This window comes from Perissodus microlepis, chromosome 1 (assembly GCF_051167445.1).
Source record: "Perissodus microlepis isolate ML-2025 ecotype Zambia chromosome 1, ASM5116744v1, whole genome shotgun sequence".
Taxonomy (NCBI): Eukaryota; Metazoa; Chordata; class Actinopteri; order Cichliformes; family Cichlidae; genus Perissodus; species Perissodus microlepis.
The window spans coordinates 28,986,597-29,003,256 of NC_140461.1; the positions used below are offsets into that span (position 1 = coordinate 28,986,597).

Consider the following 16,660-nt stretch of genomic DNA (forward strand, 5'->3'; position numbering starts at 1 on the left):
AACACCTTCCAGTTATTAAATAATTCAGGTCTAAATAGAGGGAGAGATGACAGACAGATGCACCTACAATGCCACAGCGAACAGCCATAGTTAGCATGCAGGCTGTAGTTGTAGGATGGCAAAGCTCTTACTTACAGTCTTCAGGTCATTTTACAGACTCTTTGTAGATTTCTGAGATGTGGTGTAAAGACCAATCACATGAGAACATTCCCTTCTGGGCTCTGTGCATCTGACGAACAGCTCTGAACTTGTTCGCAGCACAGACACCTCGGTGTGAGCTCTGTAAAAGAGGAGGGCTGTGCCCCAGCTGCCTTTCACATGAAGACAAGACTTGCATCTTCAGAACCTTGTTAGTTCTCTGAAAAGGCCACCGACTAGTTTGGAATATTAAGCAGCTCGTGCTGTCGGAAATCAAAAGGATTTTGGGAGAGAGTGGGAAGTTTCAAAAAGGCTTTGATGGTATATATCGCTCAATCTCCAGAAGATATGACAGGATGAAAAAATAAAGACACGAGAACAAAGAGCCTCTCGGGGAGGAGGGAGGCAGAGGTTATTCTTCCCCTCTCTCTGTTCTGAATATGCATATATCATTATTCCTCAATCAGAGCGTCTTGCTCTTAAAATGTCAAGACTTCTGACTGAAAAGACGAGAAAGCGAGAGACAGAAATAGAAACTAAAAATGGGGAAATGGGACACCAAATGTTTCAGGTCATCAGACACACTCAAGTAATATAGTCTCACTTTAAGGATTATACAAATGCAGAGCACAGTTAAATAATTCATAAATCTAAGGCCTGGTAGCACAGTTTGTTTAAAAATAATTAAAATAATGAAATGATTACTAGATGCCTGAATAATTACAGAAACCGTTACATCTTTCTGAAAATCTTTAAAGACACAAATGTGCACAGCATGCTTCTTGGTGCGCTCTAAGACAAATATGTTGATTTAATAACAGCACCCTTTGCATTGAGAGAATTGCCATCGCTTTGGGAGGAGATTAGATTAAGCATAATAACACGTCTCCTGCAATATGCCTTTCCTTCAGTCACAGTAAAAATAGGTTGTTGCCAATAAAAAGGGCTTTCTTTCAGGAATATATGCAAAATCTCACTTTTAAATTTTAAGGGAACAAAGTTGTTTGAGAACCGAAGAGAGAGTTAAGACGGTCAAGTCGGTGAGATTTAATATGTAAAGTACATTGGCTCACACAGCTAAAGAATTTGACAGAAATGCCAAGAGACTGCAAGACATCCAGCAACAAGGTTGAACATGTGTGGCAATGAAGAAAAAAATCTGTTCAGAGGCAAAGTAAAAGCCCTGAGGTGATTTTTTTAAAAATGTCTCTTTTGAGCTGACCTTGACTTTACCGTATCCTGCAGGTTTACCTTTAACTGGCCTTACCAAGCAAATTATTACCCCTGTCAAGGCTGCAGTGTCCTGCCAATCTTCTGCGTTCTCTGCCTTGAATGCAATTGCTCGTGGATATTTCTGCTCAATTTTCTTCTGCCGCTTTCAGGCAATTTAAATCTCTTTTAGTTCATTCGCACATGATATATGTGCCTATAGTGGTCCAGAAATATTTAAACTGAATAAGGGAGATAGTGATTCTGTTGGTTTTTAATTATGGGGATTAAGGAACGTAGTGTTCGAGCTTTACAGATGGCACAGCAAGGCCATGCCAGTTCTGTTGACACTGCTCAGAAGTCTTTCATGTTGTAACTCAGTTTGTAACCCAGAATGTCCATGTGTGTGGCTATAACACTTCTGTCATGGTCCAAATGTCTACTGGAAGCAGAGTATCTGCAGTGTCTCCACAATGTCTCCTTCTCTCACTGTGTATTTTAACACCAAGACAAGTTACGTATAAACACATGACATGTATGATGACATTACTTTTAATTTAACTGCGAATGCGAGACATGAGCCAAACTGGTATATGTGCAAGTTAGATTGAGATTCATTGAAATGATCAAGGCGTGTGTATGCTTGTTTTTGCTTTTTCCAACTCAGTCAGGGTAACTGTCTGAATGTGTGTGGGGGCATCTTAGAACAGTCAGGTTTACATAAAAGGAAAAACCAAATGTACTAATTGTGGGACATTGGCGAGGCTCTTTGACAATTCCAGAGCAGCTGTCATTACATATGAATGTGGTTATTTATAGCGCTGTTGCATACCATTTCATCCCCTTAGATGTATGCACACAATCAAACCATTCCCTCCTCCATATACAACAGAAGTCCCCCTCAACACAATCTAGGAATACAACCAAACTTTGCACTTCTTCCTCTCAGAAGGCTCCAAAAATCTCCACCATATTTTATAGACTTAAAATAAACCCACACTGCTTGTGCAGTTACATCTGGGAGAGAAAGCTGTTCACTTTGTGTCTGCAGAGTTATATAGAAGCACGTTAATCAAACATGGTTTTGATGATAATTAAAATGTCAAAAGGCGATACCAACCATCCAGCATAAACAAGGAATTTTACCATGGTAGAAGCAGAAAGCTGTTCCATTTGTAATTACTGCCATTATTATCCACTAACCCTTTAGCACTGAATGAAAGCAAAATGAACATTAATGCAATACCACAAATCTTAGTTCTTACCCCCTGAAGAAAAATAATGACTAGTAAGTGTTCAAAAATCTTACAGTGTTGCAAAACTGCAGGTGAACTTGTAAAGAGGTAATCAGGGGAGTTTTTGACTTCTAAAAGCGCTCTACAGCTGCTTTTTGAATGGTTCCCTGTTTGTCTGTCTTGTATATGTACGCAAAGTAAAGAGAGACAAGGTTGCAGATAATGACGCAAAAAAAGAATAAAAACAAAAAAAAAACTACACAAAAAAGTCCATTAAACAAGCCTTAGTCAACAAACTGTCTATTTATGATCATCCATACATGCAGTATCAATTAATTACACCATCACACACAAACAAGGCTGTTCCCTGGGTACTACTATCAGTGTCCCTTATAGATTAGATCTATACAGTCACTTGAAGATATGACGTTGAAAGAGCCAGGCTCCATCACATTCGTCACTACTAACAGGGCTGTCAGAGCTGAGCTGAATAGCAAATATGCTAGTCAGGCATGGGGACAGATATAAAGTAGATAGAGGCACCAGAGAAGCAGGAGAGGACATGTCTGTACTGTAATGGTAAAGCCAAGCCTACTTATGCAGCTGCACTTCTTCATGTGTAGCTCTAGAGATGCAGTAAGCCTCCCTCTAACGTGCACTAGCCAGCACTGATTTGCAGTGTTCATCTGGGACTCTGTTGCCACAAGAAGGTAAGGTGAACTGCAGAAAACGAGAGGCCCCAGAAGGGTCCCACTCCTGGGGAGTAAAAACAAACTATGCAGAAAGGCCAACAGATTTAAAACTTCTCGCTGTGAGGCAACAGTGCTCCGCACTCAGCTATTGTGCTGCCCCGTTGTGTGTTAAATGCCTTCCTAATTTTGTGGTAATAATTGGGAGAAAAAAAAGCTGCCTGTACATGACTAGTTAGCCCAAGCTTAAATCCTTTTTGGCCTGCCAGTTTGAGCAGAAGCTCATTAGTGCAGAGGCTGCTGAAATTAGAAGAAAAATGTCCTGCTCATTTGTATGTAGGAAAATAGCAACAGAAAGTAAATTAGGAAGCCTAAAGCTTTGGTCTGTGCACCAGTGTACAAAGCATCTGGCTCTATCACGGTTCCTGGACATGCTGCCACATGTTATTCCAGCGCTTTCCGAAATTCACTTGTCAGCGTACGTACATGCATATAATTGCAGAAAGCTGGAATACATGTTTTGTTTTTTTGAAATGAAGTAAAGAATTTGTGACTGGCATTTCAAATAAAAAAAACATTAATGGCATTTCATTTAACTACTTTAGTTCTCATATCAAAAATATCTTCAGTGACTGCTCACATTTAAAAACACAGCAAAATTGGTAGATCAGTAGTTTGTAATTTGACTAATTGGGGGTCTTATGATCTTAAGTACTGAGTCTTGATCTGAAGTATTTGGCTGCTACCTGCTACCATGTGTTCAGTCATGAGGCTCCAAAAGAGCCATGAAAATATGAAACAAGCGCTGATGAAGCAGGTCCAACTAAATTCTTCTGAGACGTCTTCTGAGCTTAGTATGTCCAGCCAATCCAATAAAGACTTAACAGGTCTCTCGGCCCAAGGTCGCGCTTCCTACCCTAAAAGAAGGAAAACTTCATTTGCAGGCCTAATCAAGCGTGAACGTCACAGGGGCATAGCGAAGGAAGGTCACGGAAGGCTAATTTTGCTCGGGGAAGATGAGACAGCTTTTGCGTCTCCCAGTTTTCCAATATTGGAGAGTGTCGAGTTGTAAAGATGGCTATTAAAACAATTAACTAAGACATTCTTTATCCACATTGGGTAGTTAGAGTGGATAGCTCTTATGAGAGTGAATGCAAAATGGTAGCCCAGGGAAATTTCACTACTCAAGCTTCATGCGCTGAGCCCTTCAATTATCGAGCTGGATGGAAAAGAATTTCTCACAAATACAATTGTAGCCTTAAATTATTCTTGCACCTGCTTTGATAACAGCCAGTGTAACGCTACACAGACTTTTGCTTGTTACTACAAGAGACAGCGCAAGAACTTGACAGTGAGGTCATTCACTCTGTCCATAAAAATCATTTAAAAAAAGAAGAAGAAATTACTCGAGAATATTAAACTACTTAACCACTTTCATTATTAAAAAACAAAATGCTAATATATTTAGTTTACTATGACACAAGTCAGGCAGGAAACATTTGGCATTTTTGCTTGAAAAATGTCTCAAGTTGTTGCAGTTTATCAGTTTTCTGCGCATAAATAGCAGACCTTAAACAAGTCAAGTATGTTCAACTCTCAATATCAATCAAATACTAACACAAACAACACTTCCTGCAGATGCTTCTTGAGCAAGAGCCAAGTGAATCACTGCTTTATGTGTTGCCAATTATTATTCAAGCCATTTTCCTCAAGCTTGTGCATTTCTTTTATAACAAAATAAGGTAAAAGAATGGGCCATTCAAACTCTGTATGACTGAGTGCACAATTAACACAACCAAGTTATAAAGAAAGGGGATTTTGAAAAGCACACACACACTGCCCTGGCACAAATACCACCAGCCCAGGGCAGCCTCGACAAACATGCTGTTTGTGCAGCTCGTGCCAAGTTATTTTTGCTCTGTTTGGTTTTTTTTTTTTTTTTTTTAACCTCGGCTTCATTACAATTATTTGAACAAGTGAATGGCTGTAGTGAGTAAAAGTGAAGTAAGAAGCATTTGGACTGTTAGCATAACACAAAAGGCATTGTTAACTTTTACTGCACAAAACACAAGCTGAGAGACAACACAATGGCATTGCTATGCAGTGCCACTGGAAAGGCACTTGGAGTAAGGCAAGAGACAATAACAATGCTACATTGCTAGTTTAAATGTGTGATTAACTCATGACTATAAAAAAAAGTGGTGGGCAGTGGGTTGTTTGGTTTGAGTATTGATAAAAGATGGGACAGAAGGCGAAGGCACAAGCACACCACACAGGATCATGAGCCAGCCAACCAGAGCAACTCGCTCCCTGTAGAGTGTTACAATTCCTTGGAAAGCCTGGTTGAACCCACCAGCTTTTAATCCAATCTGCATCTATAATGCTAAATTAATGTTAGACAGTTCAAAAGTAAAGTGCAGAAGATGACCAGACTGTGTCCCTTTTTCAGGCCCACTTTCTTTAGCTCTGCAGGGTGGTACTTGGTGGGACGGAGGGATATAGCAGAAAGTGCCCAAGGGAGGGTTACGGCCCCAAAGAATGCAAATATAAGCTGTCTGTGTGTTGCCTTTGAAGCAGGCTATGGTTGGGTGTACTGTGGAGGTCACAGGGCAAAGCAACAGCGGTGTCCCACAGAGAGACTGGGCCAACCCAACCCCGTCAACCCACTGTTAAAACGAACAAAGAGCAAAGGCTACAAAAACATAAACATGAATGCTGAAGACTCAGAAACTGTCATTGTAAATGTGCAAGCAATTAAAAACAAAACAGTTTAACATAATTTACAGAATTTGCAACAAGGCGTTACACCAAAAAACTTGCATGCCCAAATGGCTTGCCTTTTCTAACAAGGTTCAACAAATTCATCTCAGAGCACTGATCCAGAGGGACAGAGAGCACCAAGTGGCTTCACTGCTCAAGTGTAACTATGGCAAAGCAGTAAAAGGATGAATCTCAGTGCTGTCAGGTGGAACGCTGAGATCAGTCCCTGGCACTTCCGCAACAGTAAACTATGACAGGTAGGGGTCCACTGTGGAGTCTGCCGAGTCTCTTGGCCTGATCACTGCAAGAATTTGTGACTGATTGCTTAATCTGACTGTGCTGATCTGAAAATTGGAGATTATTACATACAATCATATAATCAGGGGGGCTTTCTTTCAACTTTATTGCGCTGAATACCCAAACATGAACTGCACAAAAGAGACAAATGATCCTCCACCTTCCAGCGTGCAATCATCAGTCAGCCGCTTATCAGAGGATTGGATCCCAGTGACGAGGGTAGATTTTACACGTTAGGGATTAGAGTTTTCGGAAGCATCAACCATGCATCCAGCACAGAGAAGACCTTTGTGTGTTAGCCCATTATTAAACACTGTGGGAAAACCCAGCTTTGCCTGCATTGGAGACAAAAATCCCAGCGGGAGATAGTAGCTAGAGCAGCGGGAAAGACCCTTTTAGACATGTGCTCCTTGCCATTATTCTGACTGCATATAAACCTCAGCTTTAAAGCCTTTTCTATGAAGGTAATGATGGTGAGCTTACTACACAGTTCTTACACACTTTTTACAGCACAGTTTCATGACTATTCTTTAACTTTGTCATAGTATGCAAGATTTCCAGACAACACATTCTGAAGTATCTGTAAATGTCAGCAAATAAAATGACTCTCTTCTCCCTTTTCAGGGTAGAAATCATGGTCCACATTCATGATACACATTTATATTTCTAGCTCCTTAGATTAAAATCAAGCTCTTTATTTAATCCTGCTATCTTGGTGAATCCTGGTATTGCAGCTCCACTGAGCATGACTTTTTTTCCTCCATTAATGCCATACAAGTTTAGATCACAGTCATCATAGTAAACTGATTAAACTGATTATGGCTAAAATTATTATCATAATTTGGATCAATACTGAGATCATGATAATCTGTCACAATTGTGATTAACTGATTTTAAATTAAAAAATATATTTTTATTGCACTCACACAGAACTCTGCTTTCACATTTGTACAAATCTCTGCATCAAAATAAAATATAATTAAAAAGAAAAACAAATTTAAATCAACAGGGCACCACTTTCACCTTTACACTATGTTACATTCCTGTAATTTCATCTTTATAAAATAATCTTGACCTTGACCCAAGCACATCTCCTAAAAGCAAAATGCAAATTCTTCATTTCCTCCATTTATTGTGCATGAACGATGGATCTGAATAACACTGGCAGCAAAGTACTCGACAGCTATGACACCCCTCTCCGTTTCCTCTGCGTTGTTTTACATACGGCACAGGTTTTTCCACTCTGGAACAGAAACAGTGCAAGGTGACGACCCCCTTTTGTCCAGTACGCTGACAGTCTTCCTGAAGCTCTTTAAGTTTAGTGAAAACACATCTTTGGCCAAATGAAATGTGTCCGTTTTGGTGATTTCAGTGCATCTTTGCGTGAGCTCAATGTGGATATGAAATGTTGGGACAATTCATGTTAGCAATCATTCCATTGTTTTTCTTGGACTTGATGAATTAATTATATTACAGTTTGAAGTGTGTTTTTTTTGTGGATGATGAGTTATTTATGCTTCTTTGCAGCGAGGACACAGCTCTACAGCACTCTTTGCATATGATTTACTCCTGGTTAACATACCTTGTGCTAAGTCTAATGCATTTCCAAACAACAGATCCAACGTCAAGGGACGATCTGTTCACCTTGTGCTGTGCCAAACATGAATTTTGTTCCATAAATGTGTCTTTTATTGTAATGTTACTCTTCCAGAGAAGTCCGTGGAACTTAAAGATGCATGATGCAAGTAACAGCTAGGTATGGATATGCAGACACGCAGTCAGGTGCGGACCACTTGATTTCCTTTTGCCTTGTGTTCGACTGGTGGAGCCCGCATTTTTAGTATCACATGATCATGTTCATTTAACTGGGAAACCAAAACCATGACCAAGATTAAAATGTGATTAACTGTGCAGGCCTAACCTAACCTATACTACCGGTAATTAGCTACCTTTAGTGACCAAAGTCACTAAAGGTAGCTAATTATTTCTGTTTCTGGACATAGCACCTGATGGCAGATGGCAAGAAAACACGGCTAGTGATGAAGACGAGAGTCTGTCTGTGCAGAGCTGCAATATGGGAAAGGCTTCTTGATCATGGCTAGCTGGCCATATTTGATATGTCAAACCTTTTTACTTCCACAATTTACCAATTGTCTATCCTGGAATCAATCCATACCCATGAAGCCAGACATTTTTAAATCTGCATTTCCATGGTCCACATCTCAGGCTACACACTTTGAAGTCTGACACACAAGACTACTTAACATCAAGACACACAATTAATCTCCACAAAAAGTTATGACTACTATAAAAATATATAAATATATAATCACTTATACTACTTAAATGCAAATTTCCATGACTTTTTCAGCAATTTATGTTTTTTGAAACAACTATAGTCTGAGTCAAAACTCCATGCAGTTACCTTAACAGATAGACATGTAGATCACAACTACACAAAGCTCATATGTTAGTGGGTGGCTGTGGCTCAGTATTTAAAGGGGGTAATACACTAATCAGGAAGGTCAGCGGTTCGAGCCCCAGCAGCTGCTGCAGATATATCCAGTGGTGTGTGGGTAGAACCTGTATGCACAGAATAAAGTGCTATGTGAATGGGTGAATGTGGCTTGAGATGTGAAGTGCTTTGAATGGTCAATAAACGCCACAGAAGCATGCTATAAATACTTAAATTTTTTAAGTTGCTAAGCTTAAAAGACAGGACTGTTCTGGAGACAAGTTATCTCACCAACTCAGTTTTTAATTTGCAAAAAAAAAAAAAAAAAAAAAAAAAAAAAAGCACTGCACAAACACTGATTTTACTGGCAATTATAGAGAATTAAATGTTCAAAGTGTGGCTGCACTTCACTAGAGGCTATGCTGACAATGACAGTTGCCATAAGCATAAGAAGTCTTTTATACATGTGGCAAATATTTCCCCATCTGCACTGGCTTTCCCCATCACTTGTGTTTCTGACAGAAACCATGAGAAACGTGTAAGAATGACTCATCACACTGACTGTTGCTATAATCAAGCCAAAAGAAAAAAAAATTACAATGACTTGCCATGCTGTAGGGAGGACTTGTGTGGAAGTCTGAAATCAAATGTTGCTCAGACAGCAGAGATTTTTGAAGAAATGCCACACAACCAGCTCTGAACGGTCAGGTTGATGACTGTCATACAGTTAAACACCTAAATATTACATGGATGTGTGGTCTGCGTGAGCTGCATATTTGATGGAAAAATATCACCTTAACACCACACATGCTACAGAGAACTGAATTATTGCTGTTAGGCAGAGCAAGGAATTTTAACAGAGTTTTCCTAACATCTTAAGTTTTATTTTGCTTACACTATTTTGCGCAGAGAAACAAAATTTCACAAAAACCAAAAACTACCAGAGTCAAACTCATAAGCTGATGCTAACAGTCATTCGCGTATCCTTGTTGCTGGATAACAGCCTGCAGTCATCTATTGTAGTTTTCAACAAGTCCTACACACGTCTCCTGAGCATTTGCTGCCCATTCAAATCTCTAGCTCCTCCGGATTCGATGGTCTGGCATGGACCTTAGTCTATAGTTCACCTCAAAGATTTTTAATGGGATTCAAATAAGTGTTTTGACAGTCTAGTCAATAACATTTCCTTTGGTCTTCTTGACGTAGTTCTTGACCAGGGCTGACACGTTTGGGGTTTATGTCGTGTTGGAAGACAAAGTAACAACACAGACCCAGTTTTGTTACGGTTCTCTTTCAAAATCTCACATATCCTTCTTTATTGATTTATTCCTTTCACCTTGACGAGATTCCCAGTTCCAGATGCACTGAAGCACCTCCATATCATAATACTCCCTCCACCATGTTTCACTTTGGGGTCGATTGTTCTTTGGATAGTGCACCGCTCCCTTTTTTTCCCCTTCAAACATAAGCAGCCTTTCTTTGGGAAAACAGCTCTAGTGGCATCTCATCTGACCAAAGGATGAGCTTCCAGTATGCATAATCTTTCTCCAGGTTGCCCTCAGTATACTTCATTCAGGGTTGAAGGTGTCTCTTCTTGCAGAAGTAGAGTTTTTCTTGGTATGCAACCTCACAGTACATTCCTTTGTAGGATTTTTAGTAACCGTCTTCTTTAAGACTACAACTCCTGTTTGCCGAAGTCTTTTACTCAAGTCTTGGCAGTTGTTCTGGTCTCTTTATACACATCTCTAATTAGTTTTCTCTCCAGAGTATTTGAAATCATTCCTTTCATACCTCAGCCAGGCTTGTTCTGTACTGTGTGGCTTAATTTGAATTTCTTGATGATACTTCTATCTCTCCAGTTCTTGACATTTTGAAATGATGTGATAACTTTGTATATCTATCTCCTGCTTCGTGAGCATCAACAATTGTTTTTTCTCAAGTCTAAACTGATTTCTTTTGTTTCCGCCATGATGCCTTCTCAAGTGACAGCTCAAGTTTTTTACTGTGTGTAAATTGAAAGATAACCCCCAGTTTTAGTTTTAACTTGATATTGTGTGCAAAGACTAATAAATTATGCTTTGTGTTAAAAAAGAAATCAGCACTCTGTTAAAATAAAGAACGAAAGAAATTTGACAGAAACTAGAAATTTTGGAGTGGAGATGAAGAAAAAGCTGCTTGGACCTTTGAATCCAGCCCTCTTTCCTCACTCACCACACCAGCACATATCACATGCATGTTTCTCTAGAGCAACTGCCTGGAAATGCCCACCATCACGGCTGTTTTTGAACAATATCCAATCTCCACAACCCTCCCCCTTCTGTATGACTCACAACTATAAACACTTGATTTTCAATGAGGCTGGACCACATGTCCTAATAACAAGTTCTGGGAGATACTACCCAGCCTTTAGATCTTAGCTGCTGCCGTCTTTCGTAGAGATAGACATGCTTGGACTTGAACTAGTAAAATAACGTGGAATTTTATTTATTTACATGCAACAGCAAAATACAAACAGCAGGTAGATCGAACACAAGTAGCCTCAGATTGGTCTCAATTTTAAGCATAATGATGACTGCATCATAGATATCTGGTTTCCACTTTACTCCCTCTCTGTGAAACCCCTACCACAAAAAAAAAAGAATGACAAATGAGTAGAGTTCAGTGTAAAACATTGTTATCATTTAACAGCTTTCTGCACTTTTCTACTTCAGCCACAAGGACACTTGACAGTTCCAGGCAGTGTGGTAAAATGTGCTGATTAAGGGCACTCATCAGTGAACAGACCGAAATGGCTGTGGAAGGACAGACGTCAACAATAAATCAAAGCACAATGACATAAAATTGCAGGGTACTGAATTCAGCAGATAGCCCTAGACGGGACACTGTGTTTAATATTTACTGGAGACAAGGGACTAAATGGTGGAATGTGGGTTCAACAAAGAGTTCAGAAAGAATTTGTTGCAAGTGCAGTAGATTAGCATATGAACAACAGCTCTGGTGTTCTGTGGGCTGGGTGAGTAGGCTCTGTCAGAGGACACCAGAAACTGGAGAAAACGCAAACATGCTAAGAGATCAGAGGGTGCATGCATATCTGAATGTTTTAGTGGATAAAACACAATCATGATGAAGGAGTGACTTATGAGAAGGTGCATTTTGCGTCACATCAAGAAAAAGCAATAATGCATCTAAGACAGCCAGGTAAAGCTGTCTGATCAACACAAGCGACTGAAGGATTATTTTGAAAGTGCTTCATGGATTTTAACCCTTTAAAGCCGGTCGGGGCGGGCACGCTCCGTTTTGCGTAACTATTTTTAAATCCCGGTAGAACCGGAACCACGTAAGCTAGCGCAATAATTTTTTTTGCATATGAAACCAGATGAGTTGTACTTACATCTTATGCCATCAGCTTGTCCTGGGTCACGGTTTCCTTCCACATAAAGCTTTGCAAAAATTGCATAAAAAACAAAAACATATTCCAGAAACGGGCTTTGCCGATCCGATCAGCTGTTCGGAACACTTCCTACATTGAAATAGACGTCAGTGCAAACTATCGCATGTCTGCCATTACCTCCACGAAACCGGAAGTGACGTCATTTTCGCAGAAAATATCATTTTTTACTTGTAGGCCTTATAAGCCTTTACTGGTGTTTTTATAAGTCACGTTTGACTCTATACTTTTCTGAATAGCTTCTAGGATGCTTAGAACTCAAATTGCACTGCTTTAAATAGTTTATTTTGATGCACATGCTGTTTTCTCTGCAAATTTGCATTACAGGATTGTTTTTCGATTTTTCTGCAGTATATAAAAATTGGTGCATCTCAAAAGTAAAACCATGAAGACACTCAAAATAAATTTCCTGTTGTAAACTATTTTTTGCAACTTTTTTGTATTTAAAGTTTTGAGGGATAAACCTCTTAAATTTCTCTAAGTAGAAATATATGTAAAAAAAAAAACAAAAACGTAGTTTTCTTTTGTAGTTTATTGCACTTTTTTGCAATTTATGCAGTTACTATGGACTTAATGCATACATATTATTAAAATTTGGGCTATAATGGTTGTATTGATGTATAGCAACTTGAAATGCTCCCAAAAATGGCTCCACAGCATGTAAAAATATAAAGTAAGCTCTGGAGGACTTGGTTCTATGGTAGGTCTTAAAGGGTTAAATAATTACATTGTAAATTTCATTCACAGTGATCACATATTTGCACAAATATTAGTATATACACCATCTTCTGTCTTCTATAGGATTTTTTTTAAATCAGCTCTCTGTTCTGATTGGCTGACTGTAATCAGCACATTGGCAGTTTCTGCCAGCGTTACTGCAATCTGCCACAGCTCAAAAATAGTATGAATTCACGCTCCACGGAATATGGTTTTATTTCTTTAACCATGTAGGCACATTTCTATACACCCTCGCTGGCTTTTAAACAACAATATACAAACTACTTCTTTTCTATTAATTGGCACCATTTCACATTTGTTTGTTTGCTTACTCCCACCAGCTGGCTGGCACAGACTGAGGCACCGTTAACGTTTAAGCAGCTTTAGTCACTAAATGAGTTTTCACGCATATGCAGCAGCCCTGAAGTTTTCCAGATATCACCCAGAGGTGTACATAAGAACGCAAATGTCTGAATCAGTCAGACTGGACACAAAACACACTTTTAACCCTGCCAGCTTCTGATTGCAGAGTGTGTGTAACGGAGCCTAATAGTGCAGGCAACTATCCAAAAACTTCACAGTGAATCAGTGGGATTCATGTGTTGTACACCCTCGATGCCCCACCAAAGAACCACCGTAATCCAAATGCTCAATTTCCATTCATCACATGTCTGAGAATAATCTCTTGACACTATCTGGAATTCATGTGGGAAAACTGCTTTTGTAGAAAACATCTATAATTTGGAATAAGCAAGCTTTAATTTCTGTTGAAAATGTACCAACACTAATACTGCTTTACTGTATGTAAAATCAGAGCACCAAGTGGAACCACGTAGCCCCCAAGCTTTAGAAGGGGTTGAATGTCAATTGGCAAAGTTGACAGAATAGCTGCCACAATGAGGTGATAAAGCTTCTGGATAACTGCACAACGTATTTCAGTTTAGGTTTGAACTATAACTTTGCATTTTCAGGGGCTTCCACTGCATCTGTGTCATGTCAACATTTTCAGTGCCAGAACTGAAAGTGCACTCAAATCAACAACAACATAAAGGGTAAATTTTTACTATGATGAATTTCCTGCTTCTGCAAATGCTTTTAAATGGATTTCCAGCATCTCATTTTTATGTGGCGTCCACACTTTACATTTACTGACTGAAAAAAAGAAGATAAGGCCTCTATGTAGACATTTCAACAAAGTATGAAATTCAAAGATTTTTAACCCATATAAAATGGGTAAGGGCATTCATCACTGAACATGAGCTGCAAATACGGCTGTGCGATATGACAAAATATATTGGATGACAAAATTAAAACATCTATCGTTTGTTTCGTAGTGTCGCAAAATACACCATTTACTGCAATATTTTTTCATCATTTGGATACAAACAAACAACACTCATGGGAATAAGCATAGTATAGGGGCCATCGATCTAAATGTAAATCAGGTTGTATGCCATAAGTCTGGTTTACATTTAGATAAGTGGATTTTAATTTCCTTTAGAGAAAAATTCTCATTTTCACACAAATGAATCGATATGCAGTATGACTGCATGCTAGATCAATAAGACTAAAGCTAGAGCCATAAATCAGCTAGGAAGATATACTGGCAGGATTTAGTTTAGGAATGATAGTATTGCTGTGTACAACGAAGAATATACAACAGGGTGCAAAGTATACAAGAGAGTTACCTTCACTTTCAGAGGAATAACCACAAGTGACCAGTAATAACAGAGTTTTAAATAGCTATCTACTCCTCCTCCAACAATTACAAATAAAATGTACAAATCAATATGCATTTTTATTCATTTCTGAAGACAGTAGGTCTCACTTCCCTTAATATTCATTCTTAATGGATGTGCCATCAGCTCCTATTATTTGTGCCAGGATTCACTTTAAACTGCTTGCAAAGTCGTACTCCCTGCTAACAAGTGACAACTGGTAGTAAGAATTCAGTGTCAAACACACATGAGCTAAAACATTATGACATCTCACAGGTGAAGAGAATAATTCTGATTATTTCAACGCAATAGCGCATGTCAAGGTCTGTGACATGCTAGGCATTAAGTGATCAATTAATCCAGTAGGCCTTGAGGGGTACAACCAGTGACAACTGAGAAGAACCTCCCGGCAGTAGTTCAAGGAGGGGTAAATAACCTACACAGTCTGAACCGCTGCAGCTCTCTCTGTAATACTTAAAAACAATGTCCTGCTGTCTCATCGCCAAATGATGATTTCAAAGATCTTACACTTAGTCTACGCCTAGGTAGCTCAAACTGCTTTGGCAACACAGGACTGACCATGATCATATTTGGAGTGTTGGTTCATAAGTCTACACAGTGACCCAGGAGTAGAGAGCAGTACGGCATGAACAAAACACACATGACAACTGCTGTTTCACTTACGATTTTCTCAGAAACATCCTTTTTTGAACTTACATATTATATAAGTCTACTAAACATCAGTCCCTATTCTAACACTTAGAGTGCAGAAAACTGTTCAAAAGTGGAGTAGACTGGTATTGGCTGGCTCTTTCTCGGCATCATATCAAACAGAAAGGAAGAGACACACCCAAAGTGGGCAGAGATTTTTAGTAGGAGATCCTGAATACTGGCACGCACTTGCATAAACACATGCAGTACACCATGTAGGCAGAGTCTGCACACCATTTAAAAAGAGGCAGCTGGTGCATATGCCAGATTCCATGCTCAGTTCAACAGGCATATGTGCCTTTCTTGACCATATCATGCAAACACAACAGACTAAGTCTTAATGCTAAGCAACAATGCAACTACCATTTAACAAATAAATGCATCTTAAAATTTACTTATTTAAAAATTTTCCTGAACAACCAGACATTTATTACAGGAATAACCGTTCCTCTGGGCAATCACAAAAAACATTAAAATACAAAAACAAAATATAAGAGATTCTCCTTCCATCCCCTTCATCATTCCGGGATACATGACTAGCACGTCAAGGAGAAAAACAGGCACACCCAGGGTCTTACATATAACACGGTCACTGCTATATTACAGCTTATTTTATGTTAGTGTGTTTGGTTTTACAATGAATGTGTACTTTGTAGAGCCTGTGGAGCCTGGCCAAACCTATAAATTTGGTGACAATGATCTCAAAATCAGCACAGATGAAAATAATGCCCATATAGAAATGTTTTAAGAGTTACATTTTAAAACTGTGGCCAAATAATCTGCAGACCTTTTTCCTTTCCTCCGACAGCTTTATCTGGCTCGTAATTTTTCTTGCCTGGAGTAAACACATTTGTAAGAGTATGTAGAAAAACCAACAACATGAACATATCAGTTCCCTAAAATCACCCCATGCCATTTAAAGAAGATCCATAACAAAGGCACACAGTTAACAGCTGTGTAGTTACCACAGCAGAGAGCTCAGGCTGCTTAAGTTCAATCTCTGATTATTCTCTACTCCTCAAAAGGCTTTTTACACATAGCTGGTTTTTTATCTTTAGTGTACAACAAACTCACAGCTAGAGGTATGTGTGGAGTAAAATCATCTCTGTAGATAAGTTTGTGCACAAAAAGATACCTTCCTTTGAACCTTAAGAGGTACTAGCATTAAAAGTCGCTATTCTGTTGCAAAGACTTGTGGGTTTAAAATTATTCAAGGTACTATAAACCAAGAGCAGAACTGTCGCTTTAAGTATCAATGCCTGCAGGTTAGCTAACCGGTGAAC

General features: G+C 39.1%; 1 protein-coding gene across 3 annotated transcripts in view; it reads right to left on the reverse strand.

The window, feature by feature from the left end:
* The window catches only part of glceb (glucuronic acid epimerase b), a 60,833-nt gene that overhangs the window by 43,463 nt on the left and 710 nt on the right, over positions 1–16,660 (reverse strand). The window contains exon 1 of one of the 3 annotated variants that reach the window (XM_084938721.1): positions 136–4,653. The exons of the other annotated variants lie outside the window; for them this stretch is intronic. The gene's annotated coding sequence lies outside the window, so the exon portion shown is untranslated. Of the gene's footprint in view, positions 1–135; positions 4,654–16,660 lie in introns of those variants that run through there. 3 annotated transcript variants of the gene reach the window in all.